We start from the raw sequence: 25206 nt of genomic DNA, 5'->3' as shown, positions 1-25206 counted from the left end.
GGTAGGGAGAGGGAAATGGGGTTATCGACATTGGGGAAGGTATGTGCTACTGTGAGTGCTGTGAAGTGTGTAAACCTGGCGATTCACAGACCTGTACCCCTGGGGCATTATAAGTTAATAACAACAACAACAACAACAACAAAAAGAATTAAGAGAGGTTGGGAAACCCTGATTCAGGGTAGTGATTCTTTTTTCTTCCAAATTTAGAATTTTATTTAAAAATATTTTTTGATTTACAAAAAGTTATAAGGATAGTACAGAGAGTTTCCTACATACTCCTTACCCAGTTTCACTTTTTGTCGACATCTTAGAGTACTACATTGTCTCCGAATAAAGGACCAGCATTGTTATATTACACCGCTATTAGTTAAAATGCATACTTTGCATAGATGTGTTCAGTTTTCTCCCAATTGTGTCATTTCTATTCCAGAATCCCACCCAGGATACCACATTACATTATTCATCATACCTCCTTAGTCTCTCCTGTTTTTTGACAGCTTCTCAGACTTTTCTATTTAATGAAGTTGGCAGTTTTGAAGAATACTGGTCAAGTATTTTATAGACTGTTAGTTAAAAAAGGAGCAACTTTATTGAGAGTATACATACTACAGAGTGCATCAGTAAATTGTACATTTTTTTAGCATAGTCACAGATGTTTGCAACTATCATGACAGTCAATTTTATAATATTTTCATCCTCTTAGAAAGAAACCCTTTGGCTATCACCTTTCCATATTGCCGTTCTCCCTTGTCCTAAGCAACCACTAATCTACTTTCTGTAATTATGGATTTGTCTGTTCCTGACATTTTATATAAATGGAATCATATAATGCACATTCTTCTGGGACTGGCTTCTTCTGTTTAGCATAATGTTTTCAAGATTCACTCATATTGTAGACTACATCGATACTTCAATTTTTCATGGCCAAATAATATGCCATTGTTTGGTTATACCGAATTTTATTTATTCATTCATTGGCTGATAGCTGTTGGGTTGTTTTCATCTTTTGGCTTTTATGAATCATGGCACTATAAACATTCTTGTACAAATTTTTGTGTGGACATATGTTTCATTTCTCTTCATATACGCCTAGGAGTAGAATTGCTAGGTCATATGGTTACTTTATATTTAATCACTTGACAAAGTGCCAGGTTGTTTTCTAAAGTGGTATTTTAAATTCCTACTAGCAGACTATGAGGGTTCCAATTTATCCATATCCTCACTAACACTTGTCATAATCCACCTTTTTATTGTTTCTAAATTACAGATTTTTTAAATTAACATATAATGTATTATTTGTTTCAGGGTTACAGGTTTGTGATTCATTAGTATTACACAATTTGTAGCACTCACCATAGCACATACCCTCCCCAATATCCATCACCCAGCCACCCTATCTCTCCCACTCCCTCCCCTCCAGCAAACCTCAGTTTCTTTCCTGATATTGAGAGTCTGTTATGGTTTGTCTCTCTCCCTGGTTCCATCTTGTTTCATTTTTCCCTTGCTTACCCCCACGGCCCCCCGCCCTGCCTCTCAAATTCCTTATATCAGAGAGATCATATGATAGTTGTCTTTCTCTGATTAACTTATTTTGCTTAGCATAATACCCTCTAGTTCTATCCATGGCATTGCAAATGGCAAGATTTTGGGGTTTTTTGATGGCTGCAGAGTATTCTGTTATATATATACATACGTGTGTGTGTGTGTGTGTGTATGTGTGTGTAGCTGCAGAGTATTCCGTTATATACATACATACATATGTGTGTGTGTGTGTGTGTGTGTGTGTGTGTGTGTATAAATAAATGAATGATATATTGGTTATTCTGGCCATTGCTGCTATAAACATTCAGGTGCACATGCTCTTTCAGATAACTACATTTGTGTCTTCAGGGTAAATATCCAGATATCCAGTAGTGTGATTGCTGTGGTCATAGGGTAGCTCTATTTTCAACTTTTTCAGGAACCTCCATACTATTTTCCAGAGTGGCTGCACTAGCTTGCATTCCCACCAACAGTGTAAGAGGGTTCCCCTTTCTCTGCATTCTCACCAACACCTGTCGTTTCCTGACTTTAATTTTAGCCATTCTCACTAGTGTGAGGTGGTATCTCACTGTGGTTTTGATTTGTATTTCCCTGATGCCAAGTGACATTGAGCACTTTTCATGTGTCTGTTGGCCATTTGGATGTCTTCATTGCAGAAATGTCTGTTTTGATTGTATCCATCATAGTGGTGTGAAATAGTGTCTTCGTGTGGTTTTGATTTGTATTTCTCTGAGGACCAATGGTGTTGAGTATCTTTTATTGACCATTTGAATATCCCCTTTGGAGAGCTATCTATGCAAACTCTCTGCCTCTGATTTTAATATTGGATTATTTTTCTTTTTCTTAATGAATAATAAGAGTTTTTTTTTATATTTTCAGGATAGAAGTTCCTATCAGATACATGGTTTGGAAACATTTTCTTTCTTTCTGTGGGTTGTCTTCTCACCATCTTGATAGTGTAATTTCTTTTGTTGTTCATGCTTTCATTGTCTATCTTAGAATTCTTTACCAAATCCAAGTCATGCAGATCTGCTCCTATGTTTTCCTCTAAAATGTTATTATTTTGGTTTTTACATTTAAGCCTTTGATCCATTTTGTGTCAAATTTCATATATGGTGCAGGTTAATGATACTATTGCATCCTTCTGCATCAGTCTATTCAGTTGTCACATTTGTTGAAAAGACTACATTTTTCCCATTGAATGGTCTTGGTGTTCTTTTCAATTAGCAATAAGCGCGCCTCGGATAAACCTCATTGGCTACGATACTGCCACTGCGCAAAGCTTTGGTGTTCTTTTCAATAGTCAGTTGGCCAGAGACACAGGGGTTTATTTCTGGACTCTCACTTTTCTTTTTAGATTTTTAATTAATTAATTTTTTTAAGAGAGGGAGACAGAGAGAGAGAAAGGGGGAAGAAGCAGAGGGAGAGGGAGAAAGAGAATCCCAAGCTGTCTCCATGCCCAGTATGGAGCTCCAGGCAGGGTTCCATCTCACAACTCTGAGATCATGACCCACACGGAAGTTAAGATTTGGATGCTTTGACTGAGCTACCTTGGTGCTCTGGACTCTTACTTTTATTCCACTGATCCCTGTGTCTATCTATATGCTAGTACCCCACTGTTTTGATTACTGTTGCTTTGTAATAAATTTTGAAATTGGAGAGTGTGAGTCCTCCTTTTTTTTTTTTAAGGTAGATTTGACTATTCTGATCCCTTCTAATTCTCTGTAATCTTAGGATCAGCCTGTCAATTTCTATGAGAAAGACAGATTGGAGTCTTTCAGTATATTCATTACATTGAAAATGTAGATCAATTTGGGGGAGGTTGCCATCTTAACAATATTAAATCTCCCTATTCATGAATATGGGGTGATTTCCCACTTATTTAGATCTTTAATTTTTTATAATAGTGCTGTATAGCTTCTAGGATAAAAGTTTTTCACTTCTTTTCTTATATTTATTCTTATTTTATTATTTTCTTCAAGAGAAGTTAAGAGAATAAAGAATAAGTATCTTTGTATAGGCTTTGTTGTATTAACCTTATTATTTCTTTTTATTTCTGTTTCTTTGCATTTGTTCTTGTGACTCAGAGTTACCAACTGAAACTTTCCTAAGCCCCAAATAGTTTTGCTTCCACCCACCTCCTTTGTGTTGTTATTGGCAAATATATTGCTTTTCTATATGTTGCAGCCTTGCCAATACACTGCATGAATATCTTTTTATGCAATTGAGTTTAAAATCAGTTAAGAGAAGAAAAGATATGAAGTACAAATGTATGGTATCTTTTATAATTATGTAATACTTTTACCAGTGCTCTTTATTTTCTAGTATGGATTTGAATGACTGTTTTGCACCATTTGTTTTCAGCCTAAAATATGCCCTTCAGTATTTTTTGTAAGGCAAGTCTGCTAGCAACAAAATCTTTGTTTCTGTTTATCTGAGAATGTCTTTATTTTGCTCCTCTCCCCTTAAAAGATTTTATTTACTTGTTTGAGAGAGAGAGTGTATGAACAGGAGCAGGAGGGGATGAACGGAGAGAGGGAGAAGCAGGCTACCTGTGAGTATACCCCAGGATCCTAAGATCATGACCTGAGCTGAAGGCAGATGTTTAACTGACTGAGCGACCCAGGTGCTCCTGGATATATGATTCTTGTTTGAAAGATTTTTATTTGAATACTCTAAATATGCTAGCCCATTGCCTTCTGGCATCCACACTTTTGAGAACTCAGGTCTTCATCTTATTGGAGTTTCCTTATAAATGATGTGTTGATGTGTCATTTTTCTCTTGCTGATTTCAAGATTTGTCTCTAGCTTTCAGCATATTTACTATTTGCGGATCTCTTTGTGTTTATCCTAGGAGTTCATTGTGCTTTCTGGACGGATATAGATTATGTATTTTTTCTGCTCCTTTTCTCTACTCCACTTCTGGGACTCCAATTATGCATATGTTGGTACAGTTAATGGTGTCCTACATGTCTCTGATGCTCTGTTCATTTTTCTTTCTTCTTTTTAAAAATTTTCTTCAGATTGCATAAACTCTAACAATCCATCTTTACGTTTGCTCATTCTTCTTCCAGTTCAAATCTTGCTGTTGAGCCCCTCTAGTGAATTCATTTCAGTTATTATCCTTATCAACTCAAGAATTTTCATTTGATTAAAAAAATAATTTCTATCTTTTTTTGATATTCTATATTTGATGTAACATTGTCATTATATCTTTTGCCTAATTAACCAGAATTTCCTTGTTTTTTTGAGCATATTTATAATGACTACTTTGAAATCTTTTTGTATGCAACATCTGGTTACTCTCAGTCAATTTCTGTGCCTGTTTTGTATAAAGCACTAAAGGTCATACTTTATTGTTTCTTCGCGTATACCATACATTTTGTTAGAAAGCAGGCATTTTAGATAATGTAGCAATTCTAAGTGCTAGTCTCTCCAGACATTATTACGTTTATTTGCTTGTTTACCTGTTTAGTGACTGCCTAGATTATTTTAGTGAAATCCCTCACCCTCTGACCCCTCGCACAGTGTCAAATCTCTGATGCTGCTCTTCAGGGGTGCGGTGCTGACTGTCATCCTGGAGTGACTGTGGTTTTTGGCTGGGCTCTCCTTGACTCTCTTTTCCTGACTACACTTAGCTATTAAATTCAATTAATTGCTGGCTGATTGCTCTGTTGTTTTCAACAATGCCCCGAGGCATAAATCGCTTCACAGACTAATCCAGTCAAATTCAGGCTCCTTTGAAGGGAAAATTCTGAGGTCAGGTGTTTGCAATTTGTTCTTACCCCAGGAGGGTTAGATGTCTCTTTCACCCCTTTCTCTACAGTAAACTAGCTGGCCTGCAGTTTACTCTGTATCTCCAATGACTCTATCAATCTTCTCCCAACTGCCTTTCACCATATAACTTCCACTATTTTCAGAACAGCCTTAGGCTTGAATTTCTTCATACTCTATTGCAAATGTCTGTTTCTTCGGGGAGGGATTTGGAGCTCTCTGTTCTATGGTCTACTACTTTCCCCAGGCAAAATCTGTGAGCCACAGATCTGGTGCTGGAGGCAGGGACAATGGTTTGCTCCTTTGGGATGCCCCTGCTTTAGAAGCTGGATGGTTGGTGGGTGGGAAAGGTAGCAACTCCAGGTCTCCTCAGCTTGCCTCTCTTGACATGGAACTGAGTCTAGCAAGCATAAATGGAGACGCAGTATTCTCAGCAGCACTGTGATCAAGATAGAGCCTCTGTGCTGTGAGTTGGGGCTGGGTGGGAGAAGGGTACCCACAACTCTTGGCCACATTCACCTGGTACTTAGCCTTATCAATGGTGGAGGGGTAAGGTGAGAAATGCCACTGTCCTGCCCCTCTCAGGGAAAAAGTCTCTGATTGGTAGCTGGAAGGAGGAGGAGTTCCGTGTTCTTGGCCACAGCAGTCTGGAGTGGAGTCTACCTCATGGAGCCAGGAGATGGGAGGAGGCGGGTAGGTCTTGGTTCAAATACCATTACATCTCATAGTTCTTATGGAGTCTTAGTAGATTTTTGTGAATGAATTTGTCTTCCTTTGCTATATACTGCTAGAAACTTTAAATCATTTTCTAAAAAATAACTAACCTGTTTTGTCTGAGGAGTGGGTCTGGAGAGGTCTTCATAGTGTCATGCCTAAAGTGTAATTCATTAACTCTAGGGAGTGATTATCAGTAGGAGATCATATCAGAATGCCCTGTTTAGCAACAGAGGGAATAACTTGTGCATGAGCCATGAGTATCAGTGTGACATTTCTCATGGCTGTGTTGGGATGGAAAGAAGACTAAATATGACTGGGGTTCTTTCCTGTATTCAAGGAGGTGTTTGCAGAGAGAAACAGATATGGTGCTTATGCAGTAAATGCCCTTTGATCTCAATAGATGAGGAATATAGTTTTTTAGTTAATTCAAAGTTATGTAGGGTATTAAGAGAACAGCTTCTGTGATCAGACTGCCTGGGTTTTTCTTCTTGGCTTTACCTCTTCTTTGCTGTCTGAGTTTAGGTAAGACACTTAACCTTCTCTACCTCTGTAAAATGAGATAATATAATAGTTTCCACTTTAGTAAATGTCAGCCATCATACAGGTCAAAAACATTGTAGGCTTTTCAGTTTTGTTCGATAAATGGAATCATCTAATGATAAACATGGAATATCAGTTTTCAAAGAAATAATTAATAATGTATTCAATTATGATCAGTGTAGTTAAGTGTTTCTTGGGTGATTCAAAAAGCACTTAAGCGTTTTACAGGAACGCAGCATCATGCCTTTGAGAGGAAGAGGTGAGGGAGATGGATTGAATCCAACACGGCCCCGTGACATACCCCAGAAGTTAATTTTGTAATGACCTCTTAAAATCTACTTAGCTTACTTACCCTTTTTCTCTTTTCTAAAACAAGAATGCCAAATGTATGAAGAAAAAAAAAACCCTCTATTGTCTGTATGTTTTGTAAATGGCATTTTGTTGTGTTCCAAACACGACAACAGGTGTCAGAGCCTTTCCCGAGCAGGTGGATTAGAAGAGCTGTAAGGTGTCCTTACTCCCAAGAGTGTGCACTGCTTTGTATCAGCCTTACCAATACTTCTCCCTCACAAGTCTCATCACTGCGTTGCCAAGAAGCAGCCCCACAGAGCCACGTTAGTGAAGTAAAGCTTACTCTTACTCCTTCCGTGATCATCATAAATCCATCATTTCCAGCTGCTCCTGAACTCATTTCTACCTTTCTTTTTTGTGCTTTACAAATTGTGTAGCTTGGGGGTAGCAAGCGGATAACTTCAGTAAGGAAGCTATTGCCAAAAACATAAAATGAAAGAACCACTTTTCTTTGTTTCAAATCCACCATCTCAGAGGATTTCTTCCTTTCTTTTAAATTACATCTCCTAATTAGGTCATGCCATTGGAGGTGACCTACATTTCAGAAGCCAACAAGCAACAACAGGGAAGCAGGGAAATGGGTGGGAGACAAAAAGACATGGCCTCGAAATGGCTTCAAGTGCAGCTTTGCTTGTGATTTGCTTGTGATGAAAGTTTCCATAAACTTGATCTTTAAATGAGAGATATGTTTGTTGGCTCAATGCAATATTCTGAAAGCTTATCTATCAGGGTACACAGTAGTGAGATAAAATCATTGGGCATGGTTGGGGAAGCAAAGAAATGTAAGAAATAATACCTGCCCTCAAAAAGTTTGCAACCTATTTGAGAAGTTAAGATTTTCCCAAGAAGAATTAAGAAGTATGAGCTAGCATATGAAAATAAGAGTTGTGTTATCTATTGCTGTTGAAAAAATTGCCCCACCAGCTAGTGGGGTAAAATAATAGATACTTATTATCTATTATTTATAATAGATATTTATTATCTCATATAGTTTCTGTGGCTTTAGAATCTGGAAGTAGATTAGGTGGGTGGTTCAAGGAGTCTTACAAGGTTATAGTCAAGATCGCAGCCAGGGCTATAGTCATCTGAAGGTTTGACTAGGGTTGGAGGAATATGGTTCCAAGTTGGCTCACTCTCATAAAGTGGGAGTTGGTGGTGACTGTTACCATGTGTGCTTCTCCACAGGGTTTCCTGAATGTTCTAATGACATGGCACCTGGCTTCTACAAGAGTGAATGTTCCAAAAGAGCAAGGCAGATGCCACAGTCTTTTACAACAAAACCTGAGAAACCACACATCATTTCCATCATATGCCATTGGTAACACAGATTAGTCCTCTCAATATGAGAAGGGGATACACATACACAAGTGTATTAATACCATGAGATGGGCACCAATATGGGGAGGCTGGCTACTCCAGGCACCAAATGTTTTGCTAGAATTCAGGAGCTATAGAAGTTAAGAAGTCAAAGAGGGTGACCATGAATAGGAGTGGTGGCATTGTGTTTTAGGGCTGCCATAACAAATCAGTACAAACTGGGTGATTTAAAACAACTGAAGTTTATTCTCTCACAGTTCTGGAGACTAGATGTCTAAAGTCAAGCTGTTGCAGTGTTCACACTGAAAGCTCTAGGGGAGGAACTTTGCTTGCCTCTTTCCTGGTTTCTGATGAATGCATCTCTGTGTCCCTTTTTACATGGCATTCTTCTCCCTGTGTGTCTCAATGTCTTCATATGACCTTCATATAAGGATACCAGGCATTGGTATGGTATTAATGCCCACCCTATTAGCATCATTTTGTTTTAACTAATTGTATCTGCAAAGACCGTATTTATAAGGTCATTCACAGGTACCAAAGGTTAGGACTTCAACGTATATTTTTGGAGAACACAATTCAACCCACAACAAGTGATCAGAAAAAGGAGTCATGAAGAAATAGTTTGGGACTGTCAAGTGTGGTTAAGATTTGGACAGAAAAAAAAATAACATTCTAGGTGGGTGAGGTGTAATTGCCAAAGAAGAAGAGAAGGGGAAGAAGAAGGTAAGAAACCATGATTTTTATTCAGTAAAATCAAACAGAAATAGGTCAGTCTGATTAGCGAGGAGTTTTTGTTGTTGTTGTTGTTGTTGTTAGGTAGGCTTTGAGTGCAGGGTTTGAACTCATGACCCTGAGATCGAGACCTGAGCCAGATCAAGAGTCAAAGGCTTAACCCACTGAGCCACCCAAGCACCCATATAAAGGAGTTTTTATCTGAGGAAAATGGTGGGACTTTAGGTTGAAAAATTAGGCTATTAATATATTCTGTAAGGTCTTAAAGATATGCTAAGAAATTTGAACTTTATCCTGTGGGCTACGGTTTCTTCTTTTCCCCCCCTCCTTCTTCCCTCCCTTTTCTTTCCTTTCCTTTCCATTCCATTCCTTTCCCCTTTCCCTTTTTTCTTCCTTCCTTCTCTTTCAGAAGACTGTAACTGCACATTTAAACTTTTATTACATTTACTGAGGAATAACCTAATACATAAAAGTGCACAAATCTCAATAAATGTTTCTTAACACACATATGCACACATACACATGTATGTAAATACCTCCAAGATTAAAGTGTAGAACAATTCCAGCATTCCAGAAGGTGCCCTTTGTACTTCTACCTAAGCCACGATTTTGCCTACTACTGTAATCCGTTCTTAAATTTCATATAAATGAATCATCCTGCATATTTTCTTTTATGTCTAGTTACTTTTGCTTCTTATTGCCTGTGAGATTTATCCAGATTGTTGTGTGTAGCAGTCATTGGTTCCTTTTTTTTTTTTTTTTACCGTATAGTAACCCATTGTGTGAATACATCACATTGTATTTATACTTTCTACTATTGATGGACACCCTTAAGACTTTTTAAAGTAAGGAATGGCTCAATGAAAAGAAAAACTGTGACTCCTGTTGTTGGATAAATGAATACACTGTAGGTGGATTGAATTGATAGAGGAGGGTCTCTAAAACTTTAGGGTGTGCAAGTATCACATGGGGGACGCTTATTAAAAATCCAGATCCCTGAAAGCCAACGCCAGGTGTTTTAAGATAGAAGTCTGGGGTCTGGGAATTCTGCACTTTTAATAAGCTCACTTGGTGATATTCTTGGAGGTGATTTTTGGACTGCCCTTTGAGAAAGACTGAGGAAGAGTTTGGAATTTAAGAGATAGGAATTACGCAGTCAAATTATTATTTTTTAACTGATGTGTCTAATGATCACCTGAACTAGAATGTTGGCCTTGGGAATGGAAAGGAAGGGAGGGCTATGAGATCGAAAAGACAGAAGGAAGACTCAACAGGCATTGTTGACAGACTGCCAGTGAGGAGCGCGGGAAACAGATGAGTCTAAAATGACTCTGAAGTGTCATGCCAGGATGAAAAAAAGGTGACATCATTTACAGAAATAGGAAAGTCAAGCTGAAGAACTTATTTTATGGAGCTGATTGGTTCAGGGCAGCCCTGTTGTTTGAGAACATGATGTAGACCTGTGATGACATTTGGATAGTCACTGAGGAAGCGGTGTGGAGGGTCACTCTTATTTTCTGATCAGACTGCTACCCTCTTGTTGAGCTTAATGTAGTCAAGTTTCTAAAACTACAATTTTTAGTGGTTCTCCTCAAAGTCTCTCTGGTCTTCTCTCTGCTGCTGACCAAACCAATCCAGAAAGGAAGCCAGGTGCAATTTTGCTCCAAAGTTACCAGGTAGACCCAAGACTTTTTTTTTGCATTTGTTAGAGATTTTTCTAAGTATCCCTGTAGCTTGAAAACTCACATATTTAAAATTTGTGTTAAAATATAAGTAAGGTATATCTGGTTGTTCTTTAACGATCTTGTTTTTGTTTCCAGGTATTTCATAGGAACCCTTGGCTGCACATATTCCTTCACACACAGGGTTGAGAGCCTCCCTCTCCTACCAATCTTTTCTTCTTCTTGAGGATATATGAAACCAATTCCATTAGTCTTTTTGTGTGGGTCCAATTTCCCAAACCTTTAATCATTTTTTGTGCCTCTCATCTGGAAATATGTGATTACATGCTTGGCTAAGAGAAGCATTTGTTTTTCGCAATACTGCATTGGCATTACTGGAAGTGCTAGAGGACCGTAATCTACAGGGGTAGCTCACTTTCACCATGGATGTGTTCCCTAAAACATGTGGATGTAAAATCACCCTTTTGGGTCAAATTGAATGATACTTTGCTTGAATTACCATCTCAGCAATGCTTTCAGTTTATTTCTCATTGACCTTCTTTGAGCTCTCACTTCCAACACTTTAATTGTAAAGTATGTTCCTCTTTCTAAATTGTTTAAGGGAGCAACTTTCTTTCTGCTCCTACAAAAACATGATAAAAATAAGTATTAAAAATTTTTTTTTTATCATGTTGTAGCAATGATCACTTCCTCAAAGCCTGGATTTACCTAACTGGGAATAATAAAGTCACTTTATGTCAAGGCAAGGGAAAACACCAGAGGGTCAAAACTCTGGCAAGAGTCTGGGTAGCAGCTAGAGTCCACTAATTCAAAATGAAAGGATATTGAGAATGACCCAGCATCTCCTGACCTCAGGACATTTGTATGCCCTATCCCACTTCTTATAGAAGAAAGGACTTAATTCTCCTGGTGGAGCTGGGCAGGCATATATAAGGAGATGGGAAGGGGGTTGCTCAGCAAGCACGACTGACCTGTATATTCACAGAATCACTTAAATTTGTGAATAGTCAAAGCAATGTATAAGCATCCTTTACCCTCCTCCTCTAAGTATTTGAAGAATGATAAGAGAAATTTTATTTAGCACAGAAATTTTATTTTGCAGCCCAGAGAGGTTAAATTAACAGTGTGACATTGCAGGTAAGTGATAGGGTTAGAAGAAGAACCAAAGATTATAGATCTACTGTGTTCCTGCCAGAAACCAGAGGGTCACGATCATGGTAATGTCAGGCTTGATAAAGTTGTTTCTCCTCAGCACAGCACAGATATATGACAGAGTCTTGACTTTCCTTACAACCATCAGCATTTCTTGCCTCCACTTGGAGAAAGCATCACATACCCATTTCTCAGGAAAGTATGATAATTTATATAGGATAAAAAGAGATAGCAGAGCCAGAATTGGGAATGACATTCAGTTTTCTTGGCTGTTCCTGTCAGATGACAGGGTATTTATCCATTGCCTCTAGTTGTCCATGTTATATCAGTGTTTTCCCCCCAATCTGAATTTCAGCACTGGGCTTTGTTTCTCCATTTGTGAACTTCCTTTTCTTGCTCACCAAGGAGATTCTGGTTTCCAGGCAGAACAATGGTCTGTGTGAAGACAGCAGAGCTCCATGTTGCCACATGGAATCAGACCAGGATGCACTGGCTTTATGCATTTCTTAAGAAAGTTCAAGTCAAGTGAAAACGCTCTCTTCTTAATTCTGGCAGCAGAATGAGAATTTTTGCTTTTACAACATCCTCACGAATCCGAGTCATGTTCAGAGGTCGTTGCAGAATGTCTTTTTTTCGAACCAGGTTGTTTTGCCAAAAGCCAGCATGTTCTCTTCTAGCGAGTGAGGCTGCCTACACTTTTGGCAAACAGTTCATCTAACCAGAACCGTGGACATCACCTCTGAGGAATCCCTGGCTCTGTGTGACAGGGGTACAGCTAAGCTGAATAAACACACACCAGAGGACATTTGGCTCAGAGAGACCATGGGCATCCCCCTTCTTTGAGTGACAATCTTTTGTTTACCACACAGCATGAGAAGATGAGGACTCTTCTCACGATTATGACTGCCCATTTCCTTGAGTCTCTGAAAAATACGGAGGGCTCTGCTCCCCAGCTCCCCTGCTTAATCCTATGCAGCACTTTGGGTCAGCTGTGTTTGGGAAAGAGCTATCCTACTTAGCTGTAGTTTTACTATTATTTTTTTAAAATAAGATTTTTATTGAAGCATAACTTACATACAGAAAAATGCAGAAATCTTAGATGGATAGCTGGATGAATTTTCACAAAGTGAAACCAGACTATATAAACAGTCTTAGATAAAGAAACAGAAGATATCAGGTTCTCCAGAAGACCCCTCATTACTTCCCCTCGCCCACCTCTTTCCCTGAGGCTTACCACTACCTGGACCTCCAACACCATAGATTATTTTTGCTTCTTTTAAAACCTTAATGAAATAATAAGGGCACTTGTGTGGCTCAGTGGGTTAAAGCCTCTGCCTTCAGCTCAGGTCATAATCCCAGGGTTCTGGGACCGAGCCCCGCATCGGGCCCTCTGTTCAGCAGGGAGCCTGCTTCCCTTCCTCTCTCTCTCTGCCTGCCTCTCTGCCTACTTGTGATCTCTGTCTGTCAAATAAATACATAAAATCTTAAAAAAAAAGAAATAATATACTGTTCCTCACAGGTGTGGCTTCTTTTGCCCAGCTTTATGGGTGTGACATTCACTCCTGTTGTGAGGTTAGTAATAGTTCACACGCTGTAATTTCCACTTAGTATTCCATTGTTTGTATACAGTGCAACTTGTTTACCTAGTTCATTGTTAATGGGCATTTGGGTGGTTTTAGCTTAGGATTTTAGCTCTTTTTTTAGTGCGGCTCTCTGTGTACACAGAGTGTACACAGCTGTCCCATAAATGTGTGTGCACAACGTGTGACCTCATACTTTGTAGAAATAGAGCAGCCAGAGGGCTTTGGTTGCAGGGCCAGTACCTGATAGCAAATATTCTGCTTTCAGATATACCCACTGTCTATACATGAGCTCATCAAATTAGTTGTGCTAAGTTTGGGTTTGGAGAAAATGGTTTCTGCAGATATAAGACATATAAATATGCTTATTACAAAAGTCTGCTCCTTACATGTGGATATTTTGGTGCTTTGTGATTTTCAGCTGTGCATTAAATATGTGTACTTTGAAAAAGTTTGAATTGCCTATAAAACCATTCCAAGTAACTCATATAGAATTTGAGCACAGCATATTTTCAGATGGTGGATATAGGAAACATTTTGACCTAAATGCTTTTTACCCATCTTAGTTGGGGGTCATCTTGCTAAAGTATATTCCCTTTATTATGTATTGCTTATTTTATAAGATTAAGCCTTCGCTTACAAAAATGAAGGGAGACATTTTTTGGAAAAAGCACAATTATATATAATATATTTGACTTATATGTTTATCTAACATGAGATTTTACCTTTCATATTTTCAGTCATAAGAAATGAAAAAAAATAGTTCATCTTTCTTCTCAGTATATGTAAAAATAAAAATATTAAAATTTTAGACTAGATTAATAACTACTTTTCCTGACCTTGCTTAACTCCTAAAAAGTCCTCAGTTACATTAGCCAGTATCACATAAGTAGCTGTGATAAATTATCCTATACGCCAACTGGAAGACGAACATCCTTCTTTCCAGGACAAAATGAGGCAAGCAGTGAAATTACCAAGAATACGTTTCCCCCTAAAATTACAAGCACTTTAATGGATTCAAAATATGTGAACAAACATTTGGAGAATAGTTGTGTGTATTTGTTTTGAGTAAAAGCATGTTTATGGGAGTCACTACATTACTAATGTACTAATTAATTTACTATGCAGCTCTAGTTGGGAAAATGGCTTGAAATTGTAAAAACGTCTTACAAAAAATGATTTAATTTAACGATTTCACAACGAGTATTATCCCCTTTAAACACAAATTTATGGAAAACCCTTCTGTGTTGTCACCACATGCCTCGCATCGTAATTTAGTAAGGAAAGGAGCAACTTGAGGGGACAGCCAGAACCTTCCACTTGGGAGGGAAACCACTCCGCTTTGTCACTGCTGTCCCCCTTTGGCTTCCCAAGGGTTGTCCCTGCCCATCTATCCCCGTTTCCTACAAGAAACTGAAAAGGAGACTGGAGGAATGCAGGCATATGTGTGGGTAACTTCTTTCCACCCGGGGCCATTAATGAGTGCATGTTTCCACTTGGGTGGATGACCAGCTCTTACTCGGAAAATTATAGTGGAAAAATCCTGATCTACTTCCATTTTTTTGGGTCAGTCAAAAAATTGACCAAGGGCAGCTGAGTTCCCTCCACCACTGATCATGACCTTGGGTAAGTCACTTAGTTGGCTTGATTCTGGAAATGGGGATAACCACTCCTCCCTTCACTGCCTTATGAAGCTCAAACAAAATAATGTCACTGGAAAGCTCTTTATGTGAGTAAATCATTATAATTTTTATTATACTTGAGTGAAAACTAGATTTTTTTCCCCAGCCTGAATTGTGCCAGCCCTCCTGGCTTGCTTGCCTCAGGTCCTTCATTCAGTTTGTGGAGTGTCATTTTAGCCTATTTGTATTCTGATAGTTTGCCTGTTTGGGGAATGGTAAAGATTGTGTTTTCTATGGATTATACACGGTTCTTATCCACGCACTGTGGAGAAGCTTCATGTATTTTTAAATAAACAATAACAAAAAAATTACTATTTTAATGAGCCAACACATGGTCTTTATGTGCCTACTATGGATTCAGCTTTGTAAGGTTTCTTTTTCTTTTTTAGAAGCAATAACAAAATAAGAGAAAGGCTTCACGGTTTTGCTTCTGTAAAATATAATAGGAATTTCACCTGGCCTCTAGCCAAAGGATGTAGCTAGGTGCAAATTAAGAGTGAAATAGCTACTCCGTGTTTGATCCCATTCAGGTTTTCTTCTGTGGCTTCAAAAAGGTCTATGTACGTGGGTGCAAGGAGAAGGACTTTGTAGGACTTGTCAGTGTTTTCTCCCTAAGGTTCCCATGTGTTCCACAAGATTCCCATATGATTCCAGCCGATTCTCCCTGGAGGAATTACCCAGCTAGGCCCGGCTTGGGTTCTCACAAGGCTGGAAGGACCTATATGCAGCCTTCGGCTTGGGTAGGAATGACTGCTGCTGGGATGTGACTGTGGTTTGCCATTCCCCCTCATGTCCGGTGAGAGTAGGGTGCCCTGCACCACTTATGAGGCTGTATATGGGGCTTCCCTTGAGGACAGGAGTATGGGGCCAACTGCTATACTATTCAGTTTGCTCCTTTTTAAAAACAGAGCCACAGGGGCGCCTGGGTGGCTCAGTGGGTTAAGCCGCTGCCTTCGGCTCAGGTCATGATCTCAGGGTCCTGGGATCGAGTCCCGCATCGGGCTCTCTGCTCAGTGGGGAGCCTGCTTCTCTCTCTCTCTCTCTGCCTGCCTCTCCATCTACTTGTGATTTCTGTCTGTCAAATAAATAAATAAAATTAAAAAAAAAAAAAAAAACAAAAACAGAGCCACAACATCCTCCACCTTGAGGGTTGGTCTGACCATTTGGTGAGATGACACTTACCAAGCAATTAGTGCCCTGTCTGGCTAAGGTTAGCTTTTTACATTGTTTCTGTCTGCCTCTTGTTTTTGCCTGTAACTCCAAGTTCCAGCACCCTGCTCATGCAGCACCAGGCTCTCTTCTGAAGCTATGGAGGGCTGGTCCTTCTGGAGAGTCCTGGGAGAGGGATAAGGCACCTCCCACACCCCACCAAGTTTGCATGATGCCCATCATTGTCTTATTTTTGCTCATCCAGACCCATCCTCCATCTCTTATCAACAGACTCACTTTTGCGAGCAGATGGTAGTTTCCAAGAGGCATGTGCATAATCTCCTGTAGAAAGCAGCAGCCCCATTCTTTGAAGGGATGACTGGGAACATAGTTTTAAAATAAACAACAACAATTACAATCATTAGAATAATAAATATTGGTTGGCCTGGCTGGGGTTCTTTCTTATACAGATGACAAGGGGAAGCAGGTGAAAGAAAGAAGGCAAACCTTTGCTTGGGGCCTCTCCTGTGTGGGGAACCGGGGGACCCTTTCCCAAATGAAAGGAGCAATGCTGCTTGATCCTGTGTGAGACACAGTGGGACAGTAACATGCCCCCAAATTCATAAATGCTGGAGGAAGTTGACAGCTGGTATTTTAAGGAAAGCTGATTTAGTGGCTAATTTTATTTATCTTGCTCCCTTTGCCAAGATCAGCTGCTTCTTTACCCCATGCCATTAAGTCCCAGGGGGTCCATAGGCAGCAATTTACAAATCTTTCCTTCCCATGGCTAAAGTTCTTTCTACCACCGAGGATTTTTCATAGACGAAATAGAGAATCTAGAAGCCATACAACCAGAGCCATCTTTAATGTTTCATCAAAAGCTGTCCTACATGAGTATTTATTTATACTTAGCCCTGAGTGAAAGGCCCCAGGAGGCCGCAGCTGAGCAGATTTGGTTCAATATCTGCAAAGGAGTTTAAATAGGCTTACCAATGAAGAAAACTTCCTACATGAAGACAAAAAGTGAAGCTTGTTTCTGGTTGACCTTGGGACAAAGACAGGCTGGAAACCACTCAAGGGTCAATAACACAGCCAAGCAGCATGTATGGGTGTCTTCGTGAGCATGGCCATGTGTAAATTGGGCTGGAGGTAGAGGGAAGGAAGCAATATCCTCCTGCAGTCTCCATGGTCGTATTAGATCGAAGGGAGGAAGTGACGTTTTGTTTTAAGAGCAGATTTTTAAAATCAGCATTTCAGGGACACCTGGGTGGTTCAGTCGGTGAAGCGGCCAAATCATGGTTTTGGCTCAGGCCATGATCTTAGGGTCATGAGGTTGAGTCCCAAGTTGGTCTCCGTGCTCAGCACGGAGTCTGCTTGTCCCTCCCCCTCCTCCTGCCGGTGTGCATGCTCTCTTTCTCTCTCAAATAAATAAATAAGTAAATAAAATCTTTTTTAAAAAAAAAAAATTACCATTTCAAGAATTTTTGACAATCTCGTTTACATGAAATAATAACAGATGAATATGAAAATGATATTTCTAGAGATTAACAGTTGTATAATGGATATCCTGCTATACAGGGTTTCTGAATAATGTACCATTATCTATTATCTTTAAATCTATCATGATCCCAGGATCCTGGGATGGAGCCCTGCATCGGGCTCTCTGCTCAGGAGGGAGCCTGCTTCCTCCTCTCTCTGCCTGGCTCTCTGCCTACTTGTGATCTCTGTCTGTAAAATAAATAAATAAATAAATCTTAAAAAAAAAAAATCTATCCAAGATTAAGAGCTTTGCAGATTATGTAGCATCTAAGATTTAAGGGATAAAATCAATACATATATGTTATGATGATTAGTGATAACCAATTCATTAAAAATAAATATGTAGCCAACTTTAGTTCAACACTTAGAGAGTGTCCTTATTCTCCAGTGGTGCTGATCTATTTCTTGAACTGGTGCTGCCATGCTTGCATTTTAGGATGAGGCCTTCATAATCTATGTCAATGTTGGGGAAAAAAAAGAAAAAGAAAGAAGGAAATTAAAAAAAAAAAAACCCTCAGGATCTAAGCAGGGAAAAAATGAAAAACCTTCTCCAGGAGTTTCAACCTAAAGGAACAGAGCTTTCTATTGTCCTTGGGGTTTTGCTGCTGCATCTCCTGGCATTGTGGGCTGGACAGTGATTGGTTTCCTTTGATAAAAAAGTTCTATGGAAAAAGAACAGCTGAGTCAGAGAAGGCCACCAGGCTGTGTGACCCAGCAGTGCCAGCTTGGGCAGTGCCGGAGGAGTACAAAGAAAGAGAAGAGAAGCCACTGCCTCTGCTTCCTGCTGTCCAGAGGGAGAGCAGCTGGCCTGGAAAAGGTGGCTACCTGCTCTTCTCACATTTGGAAGAATGACTCTTTCTCTCCATTGCTACATGCAGGGCAGGGTGGAAAGGAGTTTAGCTTAGCTTCGTGACCGTGTGGGAGTCAGGAGAGATCTCCCAACCCCAAAACCTGTCCTGTGTCTCTTTGTCCTTGAGTTCTTCTTCTCAAGGGGACACTACCTCCTGATTTCAGATGGTTGTTCTGTCTTCATCCCCTTCCACCTTTCCCTCCCGTTCTCTTTCCCTGTGATGCTGTGCTTTTGGCAAATATAACAAATGCACAACCCATTTGCAGCCAGAACGCATAGAGTTTATGTGCATGTTGATTGTTTCTGAGGAGCAGATTGAAACCTCAGCTTCTTGATGCCCTTGAGCAAAAAGCTGAGCAAGTGGTGTGTTTCCACATTATATATTGTCTCAATAGCTAATTCCTAAGTTGCAGGATATTGTCATAATACTGGATTCTGGGGCTGCAGCTTAATTCGCTCTCCTTCATAAGCATCACACACACGGTTCTGACCGAGTCTCAGCTTTCTGTTTCGACCGATAGCTGGTTTCACAGGGGTTAGAAGCTTGTGTTTGAGAAATGTGTTTTGCATCGATTAAAATTTCTTAAAGGACATGCTGCAATTGAATGACAGGCTATTTTTAAATTATTTACAAGCTCGACATTTTACTCAAAGCAAATTGTCAACTAAATCTAGTTATCATTTTATTTGCTGGACCCATTCCCCATGAGCATACCAACCATGGAAAAGATTATCCCCTCAATTTATTGCTTTAGCAATTCAGTGACATCTTCTTGGAAACCCCCCGGACCCAGTACTAAATGGTGATAGAGCGACATTGATGAGTTTTGGGGCATTTGTTTCCAGAATTCCCCCAAACACAAATTTTTCAATTGCATTATTGAAGAAGGCCATGATATGAGTGTTTTTCCTGGATTTAAAATTTAGCATAGTTCACTCTATTATGGAAAAATTAGAGATTACTTTTCCAATTACCTTTTCCCCGTGTTGTTAAGAGTAGAAGTTGACACGCTTTCCTCTGTGCTCTTTTAGGGTTCATATTTCTATTATTGTATCGTGAAACAGTTCCATGCTCTTCTTCATCTCACTGCTTTGGCACCTCTGTTCCTTCTGCCGAGGACATCCTTCCCGCTGATATTTGCCTGGCTCTGTCCTTATTATCATTCAGGTCTTAGTTCAAGTATTAACTCCTCTGGGTATCTTCCCAGGCCATCCTATCTAATATGCCCAAAACCTTTCCCATGGCTACCATTATCACATTACCTACTTTATGTCATTCATCACTACAGAAAATACTCCTATTTATTGATTTACAATAATGATTTTTTTTTTTTTAGCAGAAGGTAAGGTCCATGAAAACACGGGCCTCATTTTCTCCTTTATTACTCTTTTCTAGTGCCTATAACAGTGACTGAGATATAGTAGGCACTCAATAAATATTTGTCACACAAATGAAGGGTAAGTGTAGGAGTTTGATCAGGAGACCGAGCTACATTTCTTTCTGTACTTTTGGTTTTCTGCATGATTCTGTACCAATCACTTTCCCTTTGAACCAACTGATTTTCTGCAAGCCCATAAAATACTCTAGATTTTAGGGCCAAAGATATCTTAAAGTTAATGTAGTCATTCTGTCGATGAGGAAGTGGAAGCCAGAGAGGTTGAATCTCTCAGCTCCCTAGTGGCAAACATGTAGTTTTCTTAGAGCAGTGGTTCCCAACTAGGGCAGTTTAGCCCTGAGAGAACATCTGGCAATGTCTAGGGCCATTTTTAGACGTTGTAACTCAAGGGGAAGGGAATGGTGAGTTACTAGTATTTCGTGGGTAGAGGCCAGGGATGCTGTTAACCATCTTTGAAGACACATAACAATCGTTCCCAACAACAAGTTTCCAGCCCCAATGTCAACAGCACTGATGTTGAGAAACTCTGATCTATGCAACAGTAATGAGACTTCTTTCTATTTGGGGATGAATGGAAGTCCATAGAGAGTTGGGTTTTTCAGGATTTTTTAATACAACATTATCAGTTGGCATTTTTTGCAACTAAATTTTTGAAAATTTTCTATGCATGCATACATATAGTTACATACATTTTTGACAGAAGTAGAATGACATATTTAATATATGATACATTATAATTTGCTTTATTCATTTAACAATATTTTGTGGTCAACTTATAAACACATAACTATGAAGCTACATTGTAATTCCCAAAGATTTCATAATATTTTGTACTATGGATGATCCAATCTCCTATTGATGAGTTTCTGATGTTTTAATATTATAAACAACCTCCCAGTGAATATTCTTGTTCATTTATACTTCGTTCATGCTCAATTATTTCCTTAGGATGAATTAGTAGAGAGGGATTGCTGGGGCAAAGGAAATGGGATACATGTTGCCAAGTTGCTTGCCTGAAGGTTTGCCCAATCACTAATGGGAAGCAAATAATTAGAAATCTCAGTATGCTAGAATTCTCTGTCACCTCACTTTCAGATGAGAGATGAAATTCACAAGGCAAAAGAATATATTAGGCTTTTAATTTTTTTCTTTTACACCCTAGGATCAAGAAATTTATTTCTAGGGGCATCTGGGTGGCTCAGTCATTAAGTGGCTGCCTTCGGCTCAGGTTATGATCCTGGGGTCCTGGGATTGAGCCCAGCATCGGGCGGCCTGCTTGGTAGGAGGCCTTCTTCTCCCTCTCCACCTGCCTCTGCTTGTGTTCCCTCTCTCACTTCTCTCTCTCTGTCAAATAAATAAATAAAAACTTAAAAAAAATTATTTCTGTCTCCTACTCTCATTTGCATTTGATTCCAGAAAAAATTGTTTCAAAGAGAAGAAAGGAACATTCAATGAGTTCTGCTATGTGCCATGTGCTATATGCTAGGAACTTGCATTCTTCCAACAACCTGAGTGTTTGCAGATGGGAGGACTGAGAATCAGACACTTTCCCTCAAGATCACAAACCTTACACCTGAGAGAATCAGAATTAGAATGTAGTCCTTGCCTTTAAAAAATTTATAGTCTACTATAAGACATAATGTTCCAGGGGCACATTCTTTCATCATTGTCATGTTTGATAAGATTCATGTTCAAATTATGGTCCTAAGGATCTTAAGATTTTATACCTATAAAGGAATAGTCAGCTATATTCAGGATATTGGATTTACCAAAGCAAGAAAGTAGACTAATGTATATTTGAAAAATACTTTCAATAAATAATGTTGAATATGAGAGATTGTCTGATCTCTCTTTAGTGACCAAAAATTAATCAGTTAATTGAGGGTGGTACTTGATAAATTTCTTACTTTAAAAGAACTCAGGATGCTTGTGTGCCATCAACAGGTAAGACATACTGCTCAAGTCAATAACTATGACATACATATAATTTCCTTTAGAAAGCTGAGAAGTCGGTGCCTGAGTAGCTCAGTCAGTTAGGTGTCTGCCTTGGGCTCAGGTCATGATCCTGGGGTCCTGTGATTGAATCTCACATCAGGCTCTCTGCTAAGCAGGGAGTCTGCTTCTCCCTCTCCCTCTGCCCCTTTGAGAGAATATTAGAGAATTTTCTTGTCTAAACATTTTCTTATGTCCTCTCATTCCCCCTCATCAGAATTCTTACGTCTTCTTTATAAGCCTGTGTACTCTGGTTAAGCAATGCTAGGGTGTTCGCAAAAAGGAATATTGGTAAGGCTCAGGCAAAGAAAGTGCAGACAATTAGTTTCAGAATGAAATTTGCAAGATGGGAGAAAACCCATCCGAGAAAAAAAAAAATCTTTCCATGGACTTTGTGGTTTGAAACTCTCTGCTTTATCCCATGAGTGCACTTCTGGGTAATTATAAGGAAAATCTCAAAGATGTATAAATGTGTATTCATTACTACACTGCTTTAGATAGATAAACAGAAGTTATCACTAGGGGTTAGAAATAAACTATGATATACAGTATTATGGAATACAATGCAGCAATTAAAAGAAACTGTTCTGGGGGTGCCTGGGTGGCTCAGTGGATTAAGCCTCCGCCTTTAGCTCAGGTCATGATTTCAGAGTCCTGGGATCGAGCCCTGCATCAGGCTCTCTGCTCAGCAGGGAGGGGGAGACTGTTTCCCCTCTCTCTCTGCCTACTTCTCTGCCTACCTGTGATCTCTCTCTCTGTCAAATAAATAAATAAAATCTTTTAAAGAAAGAAACTGTTCTGGATATGAGTCTTTTGTTAAATGTATGTATTGTCAATATCTTATGGTTCTCCTCTTCACACTCTTAATGGTGCCTTTTGACAAACAGAAATTTAAAGTACTGTAATTTATAACTTGTTTTACTTTATATTTAGTGATTCAGTGTATTTTGTTTATGAAATCATTTTCCTCCTCATGTTCATCAAGACATTATTCTCTGTTTTCTTAAAAAGCTTTTATTGTTTTACTTTTCACATTGATATGCTGTGAGATAGGGGTTAAAATTTATTTTTTCCCATATGAATATCCTTTTGGCCCAACATGATTTATTGTAAAGACATTTTCTTCCTGCTGTTCCTCACTTTTAACTTTATCACAAGTCAAGTGAATCATATATGTGTGGAATTTCTATCCTTTTCCACTGGTCTATTTGTCTATCCTTATGCCAGTGATACATTGTCTTAATTTACTGAAGCTTTAAAACAGGTAGAACATTTAACAGTCTTCATAAAACAGGATAACCAAATGTTCAACAAACTTATTAAAAAGTTCTCAACCTTATTAATAGTTAGGGAAAATATATATTAAAACCATAGTGAGATACTACTGCTTATCTATGAGAATAGTTAGAACAAAAGCAAAAACTGATAAAAAATACCAAGTGCTGATGAAGATGTGAAGTAATTGGAACTCTCATCTACTTATGAATATATATTAGTGCAATCATTTTAGGAAGGTGTTTGGCAGTATCTGCCAAGCTGAATGTATGTACATCTTATCACTTACCAGTTCCATTCCTAGACCTATACTTAATAGAAATGCTTACATACATCTTCTAAAAGATATATACAAGAGCATGCATAGCGGTTGTATAAATAATAGCACCCCTCCAACCAAACACCCATCAGTAATACAAAGGGTAAATAATTTGTGTTGTATTCAATCAATGAAAATAACAAACTATTGTTATGTACAAATCATGTATGAATCTTACAAGGATAATGTTAAAAGAAAGTAGACACTAAAGAGCACATACTCTATAATTCCATTGACATAAAGTAAGCAAACAGACAAAACTAATACATGATATAGAAATTAAGTTAATGATCAGGGGCTGGATACGGGGAGAGGACATGAGGGGGGATTCTTTGGTGCTTGCTACTGGGGGAATGTTCACTTTGTAAAAATTCTTTGAGTTTTACACTTAGGATTTCTGTTCTTCTCTTAATGTATGTTATACTTGAATAAACATTTATTTAAAAAACAAATCAGGTATTTATATGCTGTTGAGTACAAATATTATAAGACTTTATATAGTACCCACAACATAATACCACATATTCTTCATGAACATGCATACGTGCATATATATATATCTTTGGAGAGGGCATTAGGTGTTCAGCATATATTGGCTTTTTAAAATCAAAGCAATTTTACTTGACTATCACAATTCTTCTGGCATTAGTGTGTAATCAAATTGGAGATGAGATCAATGAGTGTATCCAAGTTTTCTAAGAGAGGGACTCTTAGAAATAGGGATGAACAGGAAACGATTATTTTTGTAGCACTAAATGGAGTTGAAATTACGAGTTGATCAAGAACTGAAGGATCCTTGAATACCAGTTGACCATGAATAATTGCAAACATTATATACAATACTTCACCACTAGCTATCAAATTTCACAAAAATAAATAAATAAATAAATAACCATTTACAATAAAATATTTGAAAGGGTGTCTACAGAGAAAGCCAACAAAATTCTTAAAAAAATTTTTTTTACAGGTAACTACAAAAGTACAATCATACTAATTTTTAAGTATGTTGGGGACTAGATAGACTAAACATGAAGCCAGCATATATGTTTAAGAACTACCTAAATCCTAGCTCTTTCCTTTATTGATAAGATATAGAAAATGAAAATTTCCTATAAAAAAAAGGTGACAGGAGGGACAACCAATTAGGAAGTGCTCTTTTTGTGTCTTTCTCCAGCATCAGAAGGTAGAAGGAAAATTATGTAATGTAACACTTCAGATGGGTGTTGGCTAACAACAAAGCCAGGTATTCTACTGAAGTCTGCTGTGGAAGCCCAGGTAAGGCCAGAGTAGCATCTTCCCACATTAAATGGCCTCTTTTCTTAGTGGGAACCTTGGGGTCAATCTAGGAGATGTGGCAGCAAAGGAGTCATGGGCATGAGGGGGGTACCTGGGTGGCTCAGTGGGTTAAGCCGCTGCCTTCAGCTCAGGTCATGATCCCAGGATCCTGGGATCGAGTCCCGCATCAGGATCTCTGCTCAGCGGGGAGCCTGCTTCCCTTCCTCTCTCTCTGCCTGCCTCTCTGCCTACTTGTGATCTCTGTCAAATAAATAAATAAATAAATAAATAAATAAATAAATAAATCTTTTAAAAAAAAATACTGGGCATGAGGGATGTCA

General features: G+C 38.8%; 1 pseudogene; it reads right to left on the bottom strand.

Moving 5' to 3' along the window:
• Positions 1–2712: 2712 nt before the first annotated feature.
• LOC122903735 lies at positions 2713–2826 on the bottom strand (annotated as a pseudogene).
• Positions 2827–25206: the final 22380 nt, after the last annotated feature.

The sequence above is a fragment of the Neovison vison genome, chromosome 3, assembly GCF_020171115.1.
Source record: "Neovison vison isolate M4711 chromosome 3, ASM_NN_V1, whole genome shotgun sequence".
NCBI classification, from domain to species: domain Eukaryota; kingdom Metazoa; phylum Chordata; class Mammalia; order Carnivora; family Mustelidae; genus Neogale; species Neogale vison.
The sequence above is the reverse complement of the archived record's forward strand: the minus strand, read 5'-3'. Positions and strand labels throughout refer to the sequence as shown.